Consider the following 14,495-nt stretch of genomic DNA (forward strand, 5'->3'; position numbering starts at 1 on the left):
TAGAAGGGAGGAAGGTAAAGTCAGAATAGGGATGGATAATGGACTGGGTGAGTACTAAGAGATGCAGGGATCCGAGGTAACAGGGAGGAAAAAAGTAATTTTAGGATGAGTGAGGCATGGAGAAAGATGGAAGGATAGGCAGTTATGGTTAGATTGTCAAATTTTGGAGTTCTTGATTATAGTTGTGTGTGATGATGAGATCAGGGGATTCCTACACGTGGCTGAATTGGAGTGACGGAGGTCATGGGAGCTGAGGAAGTTGATGATCTCAGAAGCCAGGGTACTTGAAGGAACATCTATATGTATGTTGAAGTCTTTTAGTTTAGGGGATAGAAGTTGTAATGGGAAAGAAAACCGTGAACCAGGTGCTAAATTTGAGAAAGGAGAGAGAAAACCTGGCTACTGGTAGATCACTGCCGCAAAGATTGGGATTGGGTGATATATCCTGGATTGAACACATCTCAAAGAAATAGAGGTTGTTCAGCGATAGTGCCAAAGGGGCATTTTAAAAGTAGGCAGTGGCTTGTAAAGAATTATAACAACAATGTTGCTAGCAGCTACTGTGGCTGTGTACGACCAATAATACCAGCACACAGAAGGGCTGCCAACACAGGTTCTTTGACCAGCTTTTCTAAGGAAAGCAACTTTAAGGGGTTAACAATCTCAGTTTAATTAAACATACATATATCATTCACTTAGTTCAGGGGGAAAAGCCAGGACCCTGAACTTCAGAGAAAACATAAACAGAAATTACAAGCATACATTATGAAGAGATCAACTAACACAAACCAGTCTATCCACAGCAATACATAGTTACCACAGAAGCACCAACATCTGGGTTATCAAACCTGGGGGGCTGTTTCAACGGCTTGCCCAGAGTCTTGTCACCAACACTCTTTCAGTGAGTGTGCCCCCAAAAGCAAAATACCAACCTCAGAGCTCTTATACCCTGTTCAGGACCCTGAGGGCTGAGACCAACTTAGCATTTAGGGTGTGGGAAAGTTCTTCAATCATTAGCACCATATCATATACATATCAATGACTCCCCATGGCCTTAGTGCTGAGAAACACTCTAAAACAAAAAGATCCCTCTTTACCTGCCCTGTTCCAACAAAGGGGAGACTCATTAAAGGCACTTAATAGCCTTAGCATCCCCAAAGAGAAGAACCACAAAAAGTTCTGCTCTGATTACCATTATAAGAGTATTCCTATTTCTATTTCTCCTCTTTGACAAGTGTGTTGGGAGGCATAGAAGAAGATGTATCTGCTACTGGAAAGTAAGGTTAAAAATATATTAAAAAAATTTTTTTAAAAAAGATAATACTTCCATGTCTCCATTAGTGTCAGAATATGGAAAGTGTTTGAGAGGAAGAATTCTAAAATAAGAGAAGTTTGTTAATGACACGATGGGAGTTCCAAAGCAAACCATGGAAAGAGAGTTGGGTTGGGGCTTGAGAAGGAGAAATGCTGATTTAGATGGCATTGAGAGATAAAGAAGCTTAGCTGACTAGGGGTTCTGCATCCCTGGTTTTTGAGAGAACTTATTTACTTTCTAAAAGACACAATTGGAGGCAAGAAAAATAACAGCCACATAGGAGAATCTTAGCTAAGACAGCATTGTGAACACTTCAGGCTCATGGGCTTAACCTGATTAAGGGGAGAGTGATATAAGCCCATCTGCTGCTCACTAGAAGGGTGTTAGAGGCTTGAAAATCCACTTTCCAGGTGGACTCTGTATTCTATTAAATGTGGGTGTTTTTCATTCTTTTTAATGGTACTGAAATCGATTAAATGCAGAATGTATGAGGAAAGCCAGACTGTAAAGGGCAAATCACATTGGAAAATCGATTACATTTCTGTAGTGAGAACATGCCCCTGGTGATGACCAGGGAATGGCGCCCCTGTTCAGAGCAGCTGTGAACTATTTCCTATTCTAAACCCTTCCCTTTAAGACCAAACATCAGAATTGAGGCAGCTGCTGCCTGGGCTGATGGCCCTTCAATTTTGTTTTCTTTACTGAGGCACTCAACAGTTCCTATGGAGTTGGATTATTCCATAGCTAAAAAATAAATAAATAAACCAAAGAAAAGTGAGCAAAATGATCCTATGAAAAGCATCTCAAACAGGAAAAACCTGTTGGAGCAGGAGCCTTAGGGAAGTGGTAATCATTCCCATAACTTGCTGAGACCCATTCAGAGGGGCCTTTCCTCTGGTGAAGAATATGTCTGCGTACAGAGTCTGTTTAGAGGTCATGGCACCCATATGTGAATGGGTAGCTGTTGATCATGGCACAGGCTGGTGTTTCTCTAAACCGAGTATCTGTCAGTCTTTTGTGTAGATTTTGGTGTGTACACCCTTTGTCAGAATGGGGCACATTGTGCAAAACGGATGGCTGAGATCTGTCTTTCCATACGTAGACCGATTAGGATTAAAGAGTTAGAAAACTGGGAGCAGAGCGGAATTATGTCAGGCAATTAATTGTTGGTTTGACGTAGATTTCAGGCCTGCATTACAATGTGCTAATTTCTGTTCAAGTGGCCAACTCTAGCCTTAGGAATGAGGATATTTAAATTTATCAGATTTTGAATTCAAAGAGACTTTTTTGGCCTAGTTCAACTTTATTATAGTCTTCAGGATAAAATATGGAATCTTCAGCCTGGCATTTTTCAGCCCTCCATGATCTGGCTCACTTCTACTTTTCCATCATTATTTCATAATACTCCCTTCCACTCATTCTCCTTTCCAGGCAAAATGGTCTGCTGCTTATTTCCTAAATACAACATTGCATCTTCTGCCTGGATGCCTTTGCACCAGTGGTCTCCCATCTCTGGAATATCCTCTCTTTCCATCCATCAGTCATAGGACCTCCTTCAAAGTACAGCTCAAATGCCACTTCATCAGTCAATAAGCATTTATTACCTCCTTTATGACTCTTTTGAAATTTTCCATAATAATATGTAGCTAGCAGTTATATAGCACTTTTAAGTTTGCAAAACACTTTGCAAATTTACTTTATCCTCAAAACAATCCTGGGGGGTAAGTGCTATTTTTATCTCCATTTTACAGATGAAGAAATTAAGGCAAATAAATTGCTTGGAGTCATACCCCTAACAGGTGTCTGAAGTCACATTTGAACTTGTGTCTTCCTGTTTTTTGTTCACTAGTCCAGGACTGGTGCTCCATCCACGGTGTCACTTAGCTAGCCTTTGTATTTACTTACTCATGTGCTTGTACAGTCTTCTCCTCCGTCCATTTGAAGGTAGTGTTTTTTGAGGGCAGAGATTCTTTTGTGTTCGTCCTTGTACCCCCAGAACCTAGCATGTAGTGTCTTGTGAGCTATGGCCATTATATATTTGAATTTCACTGAATGACGAAGCAAAATCTCAAAAAGGTGAGTCAAACAAGTAGTAAGTGGCAGACTCAGGTCCTCAAACTCCAAATCCAGTGCTCTGTCCACTGTACCGTATCACTGCCTAATTTGAAGTTAGGACAATGAAGATTTTTTTTTGTAGTTAGGAATTCCTTCAAATTGCAATTTTACTTTTCTCCTTGAGAATCTGTTAGACCTCAGATCTGTCTTCCAGCCAGTATAGCCAACTTAGAAGAGCTAATGGCGGCTGAATGTTGTCTCTACTCTCTTTCCCTCACCCCACCCCCGCCTCCTTCCAAATGCAGACATCTTGCATAAGCTCCATGGTAAGAACTTGCATTTAGTGCGGTGTTCCTGGCCTTAGCAGCTTTTTGCCCCATAAAGAATGACATTTTGGTGATTGGAGAGAGGGAAGCAGTCTGGTGTTCTCTGTGTCCCAAATTAGTGATCCATTCTGCTGCTTTTACTGCCCTGTTTGTGCATTTGGGGTCATCTGGTTGTCTCCATCAGTGGTGTGCTATTTAGTGTAACAGCATGCCATTTATATAGCATTTTTAGCTTTGCATCACTCTTTTTTGAAAAGTGTTTATATTAGTGAACAAAAAACAGTCAAGGTAAGTGGATGACCTCTTGCCAGACATGTTGTAATGGAGATATCTTCTTGGGGTATGAACTGGACCTCTGAAGCCCCTTCCAGTCCTAGGATTTTGTGTTTCTAAGATAGATTTCCTGTAATGAAGGATATATTTGAGGCATATTGTATGTTATAGCCATGTAAGCTTCAGCAAGTTATCCTCCCTGAGTCGTAAGTTCTTTCACTGTAAAGTAAGGATTTAATAGATACCTAAATATTCTTCCAGGGCTGAAATTATGGTTCTTTCTTGTCTCCTATTGCTCCTATCCCACCCTTTTCTCTCCCCCTTGCCCCCCACTCCCAGTGCCTTTTATTTTGCGCTCACGTTTGACTATTTTTTAGGAAGGTGCTTCCTTAGCACCCCTGTCCACCAAGCTCATAATTTATTATTGAGGCCCTTTTAAAAAACTTTTCATTGGCAGAGGTCAGGTGATAACATCTCTATTTCATGGCGGGGAGGGGTCAGAAACAGTAGTGGGATTCAGCCGGTTCGCACTGGTTCAGTAGAACCCATACCTAATTTTAGGTTGAGTATAGCAAACCAGTTGTTAGTGGGAGTGGGGCCTGCACACACCACCTCTGCTTGGTTCCCTAGAGAATGGGTTGTTAATTCATTTTAATCCCACCACTGGTCAACCCAGAGAGATGAAACAATTTTTCTAATAATACAGAGTAATTCAAGGGGCAGAAATAGGTCTATGTATCCTAAATCAGTTGACCCTGCTTATTTTCCTGGTTCAACAAAATTAACTACTTTTGGGCACACCCATTTGCATGGTATAAAAAGTATGCTTCTTGCTTGCTTTTTTTTTTTTAAAAATCCTCAGCACCTAGCAGAGTGGCTGGCACATCTTACCGAATGTGAATAAGTACTGTCAGTCTCTTTGAAATAATGATAAATTCCTTGGTATAGAATATACTCTCTTAAAATCCCTAATCTAGAGAAGACAGAACAGAACTGTTTCCTTGGCATTCTCTTGTTACTCTACAGTCTGCTATAAGATTCTTTGTCCACTGTTCTCCTATCTGCCCCAATTTTTCTGTACTTTCCAGTCTTTTATTTTTGATCGAACCATTTAGTCTTCTCCCTCAGAAGCTTCTTAAATTTAGGACATTGCCTAATATGTGTTTTATAGCTAATATGTTTTATACATTTAAGAATGGCTGAGGTGGAGGGGAGGGGGTTTGATGAGGACCTTTCTGGTTTGAGCAGTGCCTCTGACCCAAGAACCTTCTTCTTCTGCTGCATCAGGGACACCTTTTCCATCTTCCTTCTCCCTGGTGTTTCACCTCTTTTTGCCTTAAACCAATACGACAAACTTAATGTGTTCAGAATTCCATGCAGAATGCCAGAGGGATTTGAAGTTTGGATAAAAGATGACTTCTGTCTTGAACGAGTCTAGTTGGGGAGCAGAGCTGGAGGTAGGTAGATTGGGGAATGCTGAATCAACAGGGCACTAAGTCAAGAGTTGGTGAATTTCTTGGTGTGGGAAGTCTCTCCACTAACACACATCATTACCCATTGATTACTTTGTAGAGAACTCATTGTCAGAGGCACAATTTTTAACTATATCTTCCTAACTTCACATTTAACCTACTATACACTATACCAAGCTGCCTCTCAAGGCACCGATGCAGACATGTAGAATATACAGGAAAGAACCCTCCAGGGTTAATTAATTAGTAACAGTGATGGTGATGATGATGATGATGATGATGATGATGCTGGTGGTGATAGCACCAACTATTTGCCACTGTGCTGAACACTTTAAATATTATCTCATCTGATCCTCAAAACAACCCTGGTAGGTGCTATTATTATCCCTGTTTTACAGATATTTGAGGTAAAGAGAAGTTAAGTAACTTGCCTAAGGTCACATAGCTAGTAAATGTCTGAGGCTGGATTTGAACTCATATCTTCCTGACACCAGCCCACTGCTCTATCCATTGCACCATCTAGCCACAGATGCTACACGTGGTCTCAGGTTAATGTCTTTCTTAAAGAGTCAAGTCAACAAGTATTTAATAAGCACCTAGTATACTAGTATAAGCACCTTTGTATACTAGATACAAAGAAAGGCCAAAAACCTCTTAATGAACTTTCTTTTTTCTGTAGATTGTGAATGGGTTTGGTCTCTGCCCTCAAGGAGCTTATCATCTAGGGTGGGGAAAAGAAGATTAGATAAGGAAACCGATCATTCTAATATGCATCAGTAGTTGCACATAGTACATAGGGCAAATTAACAGTTTATGGATTCAGGGGGAAAAAAATTCTGATAGAGCAACTTTAGTACTTTAGGCATTGGTAATTTTGCTAGCGTTAATACAAACAAACTCCACCAAACCAGGATTGGTGTGTTGTTTTTGTTTTTTGGCTTTGTACCTTAACAGCTACCATAGACTATTATATATTTCAGGTATTTAGTAAATACTTCCTGAATTGAACTTTGCAAGAGCTGCTGTGGCTGGAAGAGTCATCATCTTACAACCCCCGGGCGATGATCAAAGCTTACCAAACAAATGGCCTTAAATCTGTTGAGTCTTGGGTTAAATTGGAGCTGATCTTAAAACAGGGAGAACCATTTCATATAGAAAAAAGAGGAGAGCTTATTTGCTTTCGTAGATTTAGAACTGGAAGAGAACTTGGTTAGATATAAGTTATATCCTAGTCCAGCTCTCTAATTTTAAAGATAAGGAAACCAAAATTAGAAGATGTCAAGTAACTTATTCAAGTTAGTGAGTGGTAGAGTCAGAATTTGAACCTTGCTGCCCTGCCTGGTCTCTCAGTTCCATTGCTCTTTCCATTGGACTCCACTGAATATTAAATAATCAATCCGTGGGGAGATAATTGAAGTTCCTGCAGCATCATGTTAAAGCTGGATCTCTCCTGGGTTGGTAGAAGCCAAAGTCCTGACACCCATGTATTAAGTGAAGGTAGTTGTGTGAGAGGTCAAGAGATTTGAACCTTGTGTGTTAATGATCTGGCCACATCAGAGGCACACATCTCCCTCGGAAAGAACTTTGCCTGAACCTTTGTAGGTCACTGGGCACAGGGCCATAACCAGATTAAGTGTAAAGACTTACTAATGACAGGTGTTCCCCTTTATCCTGTGGGGCCCTTCCTTTCTCATCCTGTTGAAGAAATCTTGGCCACCTTTCTTTGGAAAGAGATGAAATGCCGAGGCTCTAAATTGTGAAAAGGGGAAGGGAAGTGGGAATGGTCAGTTTCTAAGTTGGGGAGGTGTTGAACTGTTGTCTTTCATGGAACTTTGATAGCAGCTGGTCAAACTACCCAATGTGTCAAATGTGGGCACTGTATTAAGGGAAGGAGATAAAGCTGGGGGGAAGGTGGACTTTGGGACTTGAAGTTAACCATTCCTACATTGCCTTCTTGCAAGTCAAATGAAGGAATAATACAGACCTGATAGATATTTAATGAGAGATTATTTCTGGTGATTATAAGGATAGAGAAATTTCAAATAAATCCCTGACCTTTCCTGAGCTTCGGCTGAATCACCTGCTTGTGGGGATTACGTTCAGCTGTTTCCATCTGGAGGGATCATTCTGGCTTTCTCTGTTATTAGCAAAGACTGTCCCTTGGTGGCATTCTCAACCCTTGAAGTTAAGGGGAGCCTACTTTCCTTCAGTTTCAAAGGAGGAAATGAAGCCTTATCTAGCTGGTGAACCCCCTTGGGGGAGGCTGGTCCTACTCGTCCAGATTTACATGTGCTCCACCATTTATTACCTTGTTCATACTCATGTCAAATAATAATATAAAGCCTACTAATTAAGTAACAGCAATCATGTTTAGCAGGAAATCCAAAGAATGACTCTGGAAGCCAAACCCTGTCCCTGGGGTGAGGGAGGTAATAATTTGTAACAGCAATAACCAGTTAACTGGTCAATAGTAACAACAATAATAGACATTTGTATAGCACATTATAGTTTGTAAAGCATTTTACCTGCATGATCCCATTTGAGACCCATAATATCCCTAACAGGTAGGTTCCATGGAGATTGCAGTTTACAAAACTGAGGCTCGGAGAACGAGATTGACTTACCCAAGGTCATGTCACTAGTAAATATCAGAGGTGGAATTCGAATTCAGGCTTTCCCCGCTCTCTGTTTTCTACATGATGGCAGAATTTGGGTTATTGTTTGTTGATTATGTTTTTGTTTTGGCTTTTCCGTATTCTTAAAGAAAAGAGTCGTTTAAGAGATTTTCTGTGGGTGGTGGAGCAGAGAATGATCTTGATTTTTTTAATGGTAATATTTTATATCTAATAGTCTCTGGTGAAAAATGCTGTCGAAATTTTCCCAGTTTTTTTGTCCTGTTCTTCTTTACTAGCTCAGAATTATCAGGGGAAAATTGTACTTCCCACCACTCTTGAAAGAAATGGTCAGCCACTAAGTGGTGTTAACTTTTTAGACTCATTCTTCCTTCATGAAAGTGGTCTAGTGTATTTTTCTTCACAGTCCAGTTATGCACCCCTTGGTACTTGCCTTCTGCGTCTTCAAGACCTAGCCAGATTCTCACAAACTTTGCAAAAAGTTTGCATTGTAGTGAAGTGAGATAGCTCCTTGTCTTTAAGACAGACTTTCCTTAGGACCCAGGGTGGGCCCATTTGAACCAAGCATCCTCTTATAAAATACTTCAGTGGTTTAATGGGCCACTTCTGAAAGGTGAGGAAATAATATCCTGGAGTTTAACTACTTTTAAACACAGACACACACACACACACACACACACACACACACACACACACACACACACGTATACATATGTGTGTTATATATATGTGTGTGTGTGTGCGTGTGTATAAATAAAAGCAGCTCTCCCACTCAAACTCCAAATGCCCCTGTCCTTGGACTACCCGTGGAAGTTTTCTTTTTTCTGAATAAGTCTAAAAGGCTTCAGGTAGACATTGTCACAGTTATGAACACTATGAACACTGAGTAAGTGCTAGAAGTAATCCACCCCCCAAAAAAACCCAAAACAAAATAAAACACATTTCCCACAGGCTATGTTCTGACAGCTAAGGAAGGAATGAAAATTCAGTCTTAGTTCCAGCAAGAATTTGGCCTGTTCATTATTACTTTGTTTAAATTAAATTTGAAAAATGGCAGTGCCACAAGTTAATTGAGTTTTGTATTAGTAAAAATGCCTTAGATTTCCCTTTTAGGTTCTAGTCAGAAGCCTTGAGACATCATAATTTGCCCAACATAAATATTTCATTTCTACCAAGAAAAGAACAGGCTTGAGTTAGCACCATGCAACATGCCAGAATAGAAAGAGGGATTCCTTGTATTAAAGGTGGCCTAAAGGGAAGAGAAGGTTATTTTCTTTTTTTTTTTTTCCAATCTTCAAGATCAAGTGTCTTTATAATAAAAACACATTTTTTCCCCTTTGAGATAAGAATGGATCCTGGAAATTGACAATTCTTTTTTTGTTGGACTTGGAGTCAACAGAGATTTTCAAGGTTTTTATCTTGGATAGTTCCCTGGACCTTCCAAATGTGGCAAGACAGGAATTAAAAATTAATTTGTGCTTAATCAAAGTTCACTCTAAATTCTGCTTGGAGTTCATACTTGAAAAAATGAATTTGTTGCTGTGGAACAATGACAAAACAGTGACAAATAACCTTCTTTCTCTTAGACCCTTCCCAGTCTTGTCATAAGCCATTGTAACAACAATGTTGCTTGCAGCTGCTGTGGGGGTGTAAGACTAGTAACACCAGCACACAGGAGGGCTGCTAGCACAGGTTCTTTATCTCCTTTTCCAAAGGAAAGCAACTTTAAAGGGGTCAACAATCTTTAATCAGACACACATCACACACACACACACACACACGTGTGTGTATACATAATATAAATATCATTCACTTCATTTGGGCGAAAACTCAGCACCCTGAACTTCAGAGAAAATACAAACAGAAATTATGTAAGCAGAGCAAATACAAACAGCAAAGACCAACAGACAGGGCTTCCAACTGTCTGACCAAAAATGATACATACATAGTTACCAGAGAGAGAAGCAGCAACATCTGGGTTTTTCAAAGCTGGGAGCTCCTTAACGGCTACTCAGACTCTCATCTGGTTACATCACACAAACACTTTTCCCATCTGTGAGCCCCAAAGCAAAATGCTAACTTCAGAGTATATATACACTTCTTCAGGGTCAGAGGGCATCACAACCTATGTGACTTAGGGCTTCCATATGATTTAAGCAGGTCATATGGGCCTATTAATGGATGAGAAAGATCCTGCCATTAAGCAAAAATACATTAACAATACAAGAATTAAATTGTCACTGAGAGTATTTCATGAAGGTCATGATGCTCAGCAATCATATGTGAGCCTATCAAGATCACATTGTGTGTTATCCTGGATGGAAGGAGACTGCGGGATTTCAGTGGTCATCCTCACCTTGGACCCAGTGGTGACTGAACTCCACGTGGGTGACAGGGTCACTGTTGTTGATTATTTTCTGAATGACATCGGAGGCCCTGGGAGCGTGGTAACAAGAGTTAAAGATCTTTTAGCGTCAATTCTCTCAGCTGGTCATTTACATCAAGGCCTCTTCTTGGTTACCTCCTCAGGCTCAACTGAGGTGTTTCGTGGCTACTTCGATTTCCCTCTGGTGTTTTCTCCCTTTTCTGTCATAAGAGTAGAGTTGTCTGCCTCCCTCCTCAATTGGGTAACATGTAATTCTTTTGTATTCCTCCAGCTTGGTCTTTTTCTTTTTATCTCTCATTCATTTCTGAATACATCTCTCTCTCTCTCTCTCTCTCTCTCTCTCTCTCTCTCTCTCTCTCTCTCTCTCTCTCTCTCGCCATCCCTTGTAACAGGGACTGTTTTTTACCTTTTCTTTTTTTTTGTATCCTCATTGCTTTAGCCTTTGGCACATAGCACCTAAATCTTTATTGACTGACTGAAAGAGAAAAGAAAAGCTTTTTTTTAAGTAAAGAAAGGAGAGAAAAGGATTCATCAAACTCAGTGAACTAATGAAGTGTGTCTGACAGTTTGTTATATTCCACACCCATAGTCCCTCCCCTCTGCAAAGGAGGACAGAAGGAGTGTTTTCTCAATTCTTCCCTGGAATCCAATATTCCCTTCCCTCCTTTCCCGTCCTGTCTTCTTCCTTTCCCTTTTCCATATAAATGGATATCATTTAGTATGTTTGTTTTCCCCTCCATATTTCAGGTGCATCTTCCCATGAGTCTCTGAATTGTGATACAGTAACATTCCCTTACATCGATGCATACTACTTGGTTTAGCCATTCTCCCATCAGTGGGCATCTGCTTTGTTTCCAGTTCTTTTTCTCTTTAAACCACAAAAATTGTGTTGCTGTCAGTATTTTGCTGTATATTCTATATTTCTCTCTGTTTGACCACCTTGACTACCTAGTAGCACACCATAGATTATTCTTTTTTAAAAAAAAAAAGTTTACCAATATCCTTTGTTTTTTTTAAAAAATATTCTAATTTTTTCCAATTTTATTTAAAGATAATTAACATTGTTTTTTTAAATGCTGAGTTCCAAATTCTCTCCGTTTCTTCATTCCATCACAATCACATACCACACCTTGTTCAACCAATCCCCAATTGATTGGCATCCCTTCAATTTCCAGTTCTTTGCCACCAAAAAAAAAGAGCTGATATAAATATTTTTGTTCATACAGGTCTTTTCCCATTTAAAAAAATCTCTTTAGTAGGGGTATTGCTGGGTTAAAGGGTATGCACAGTTTTACAGCCCTTTGGGCATAATTCCAAATTGCTCTCCAGAATGCTTGAATCAGTTTATAACTTCACCAACAGTGCATTAGTGTCCCAATTTCCTCACATCCCCTCCAATATTTATTTTCTTTTTCTGTCATATTAGCCAATCTGATAGGTATGAGGTGATAACTCAAGAGTTTCTCTAATCAATAGTGATTTAGAGCATTTTTTTCATATGATTATAGATGGCTTTGATTATTTCATCTGAAAACTGCCTTTCATATCCTTTGACCATTTATCAATTGGGAATTGACTCATATTCTTACAAATTTAACTCTGTTCTCTATATATTTAAGAAATGAGGCCTTTGTCAGAGAAACCTGTTGTGAAAAATTTTTTTTGCAGTATGATTGCTAAGTGTATTTCCCTCCATTCTATTTTCCCCCTATTTATTCTGCTCTCTCCTTTCACTCTGTTTCTTCTCAAAAGTGTTTTGCTTCTGATCACCACCTCCCTCAGTCTTCCCTCTCTTTTCATCTTCTCCTCCTCCTTATTTCCCTATAGGGTAAGATAGACTTTTATATCCTTCTTTATTCTAGTTTCAGTGAGAGTAAAGTTCAAGCGTTGTCTGCCACCCCCCCATCTTCCCTTTCACTGTAAAAGCTCTTAAATATCTCATTTATGTAAGGTGATTTACCCCATTCTACCTCTCCCTTACCCCTTTTCCCAGTGCATCCCTCTTTCTCACCCCTTAATTTTATTTTTCTAGATATCATCCCATCACGGTCAATTCACACCCATACCCTCTTGTCTATGTATACTCCTTCTAACTATCCTTATAATGATAAAGTTCTTAGGAGTTACAAGTGTCATCTTCCCATATAGGAATGTAAAAAGTTTAACCTTATTGAATTCCTTATGATTTCTCTCTCCCATTTGCCTGTTTATGCTTCTCTTGAGTCTTGTATTTGAAAGTCATATTTTCCATTTAGCTCTGGTCTTTTCCTCTGGAATGCTTGAAAGTCCTTAGTTCATTAAATGTACATTTTTCACTTGAAGGATTGTACTCAGTTTTCCTTGGTAGGTGATTCTTGGTTATAATCCTAGCTCCTTTGCCCTCTGGAATATCATATTCTAAGCACTTTGATCTTTTAACGTAGAAGCTGCTAAATCTTGCGTTATCTTAAATGTGGCTCTATGATATTTGAAATTTTTTTTCTGACTGATTGCAGTATTTTCTCCCTGACCTGGGAACTCTGAAATTTGGCCAGAATATTCCTGGGAGTTTTCATTTGTGGAGTTCCTTCAGGAGGTGATGAGTGGATTCTTTCCATTTCAATTTTACCCTATGGTTCTAGGGTATCAGGGCAGTTTTCCTCAATAATTTCTTGAAAGATGTTGTCCAGACGCTTTCTCAGGTAATCCAATAATTCTTAAATTATCTCTCTATCATCTGCTTTCCAGGTTAGTTTTTCTAATGAGATATTTGACATTTTCTTCTGTTTTTTCATTCTTTCAGTTTTATTTTTTATTGATGTCTCATGGAATCATTAGTTTCCATGTTCTCAGTTAAATAAATTATTTTCTTCAGTGAGCTTTTGTATGTTCTTTTTCATTTAGCCAGTTCTGTTTTTTAAGGAGTTCTCTTTAGTGGACTTTTTTTTTTTTTTACCTCTTTTACTGTTTGGCCTATTCTGTTTCTTAAAATATTATTCTCTTCAGTGTTTTTTTTTTTTTGTGCCTCCTTTACCAAGCTGTTGACTCTCTTTTCATGGTTTTCTTGCATCATTCTCTTTTCTTTTCCCCAATTATTCCTCTGCCTCTCTTATTTGAGTTAAAAACAAAATCCCTTTTGAGCTCTTCTAGGAATTCTTTTATGTTTGTTTGGTTGGTTTTTTTGGCCTGAGACCAATGCACATTTTTCTTCGAGGCTTTGGCTATAACACTTTTGAATTTGTTGTTGTCTTCAGGGTTTGTTTTGATTTTCCCTGTCACCATAATAACTTTCTATGGTCAGGTTCTTTTTTTGTTGTTTGCTTATTTTTCTATACTATTTATTGACTTTTAACATTATATTAAAGTTGGGCTCTGCTCCTGAGATGTGTGTGTGTGTGTGTGTGTGTGTGTGTGTGTGTGTATGTATGTGTGTGTGCGCACATCTGTTTGCAGAGCTAGTTTTGGGTGTCCATAAAGTTTTCAGTTCTTCCAGGGTGGTATGATCTTAGGAAAGGTGTGGTCACTGCTCTTCTGGCATGTGCTTTGGTATGTGAGTGACCAATAGCACTTTTTTCCACCCTAGAACAGTGACCAGGATCCCTGCTCCACTGTAGCTGCATGTCCTAATGTGCTAGTGCTCCTCTTCACCCTGAGATTGTGACCCAGAACTGTATATTGGCAATGCAACAGAGTCCTGTACCCACTGCCGGCAAAGGTCGCCTGTAATCTCCATCCGTATGTGGACAGTCCATCTTGGTTGAGAACTCAAGAAGCCACTGCTGCAAATTCAGTAGCCCCCGAGGCCTGCTACTGACTCACTGGGGGTGGTCTGCGCTGGACTGTGCTCTACTCTTGCCTTCCCTGTAGACCTTCTATGTTTTATTGGTCTGGAAAATTGTTTCAGCCTGTGCTTTTGTTGGTTATACTACTCTAGACTTCATTTTGAAGCATTATTTTAAAGTTGTTTGGAGGGCAATTTGGGAGAGCTCAAGTGAGACCTTACCTTTACCCTGCCATCTTAGCTCCACCCCAGTAGTCTTTGTTTTTAACATCACC

The 14,495-nt window shown here is 39.5% G+C and overlaps 1 protein-coding gene across 1 annotated transcript in view; it reads left to right on the forward strand.

The window, feature by feature from the left end:
• ARHGAP26 (Rho GTPase activating protein 26) overlaps positions 1-14,495 on the forward strand; it is a 531,098-nt gene that overhangs the window by 301,358 nt on the left and 215,245 nt on the right. The window lies entirely within an intron of this gene.

The sequence above is a fragment of the Trichosurus vulpecula genome, chromosome 3, assembly GCF_011100635.1.
Source record: "Trichosurus vulpecula isolate mTriVul1 chromosome 3, mTriVul1.pri, whole genome shotgun sequence".
In the NCBI taxonomy this organism is placed as follows: Eukaryota; Metazoa; Chordata; class Mammalia; order Diprotodontia; family Phalangeridae; genus Trichosurus; species Trichosurus vulpecula.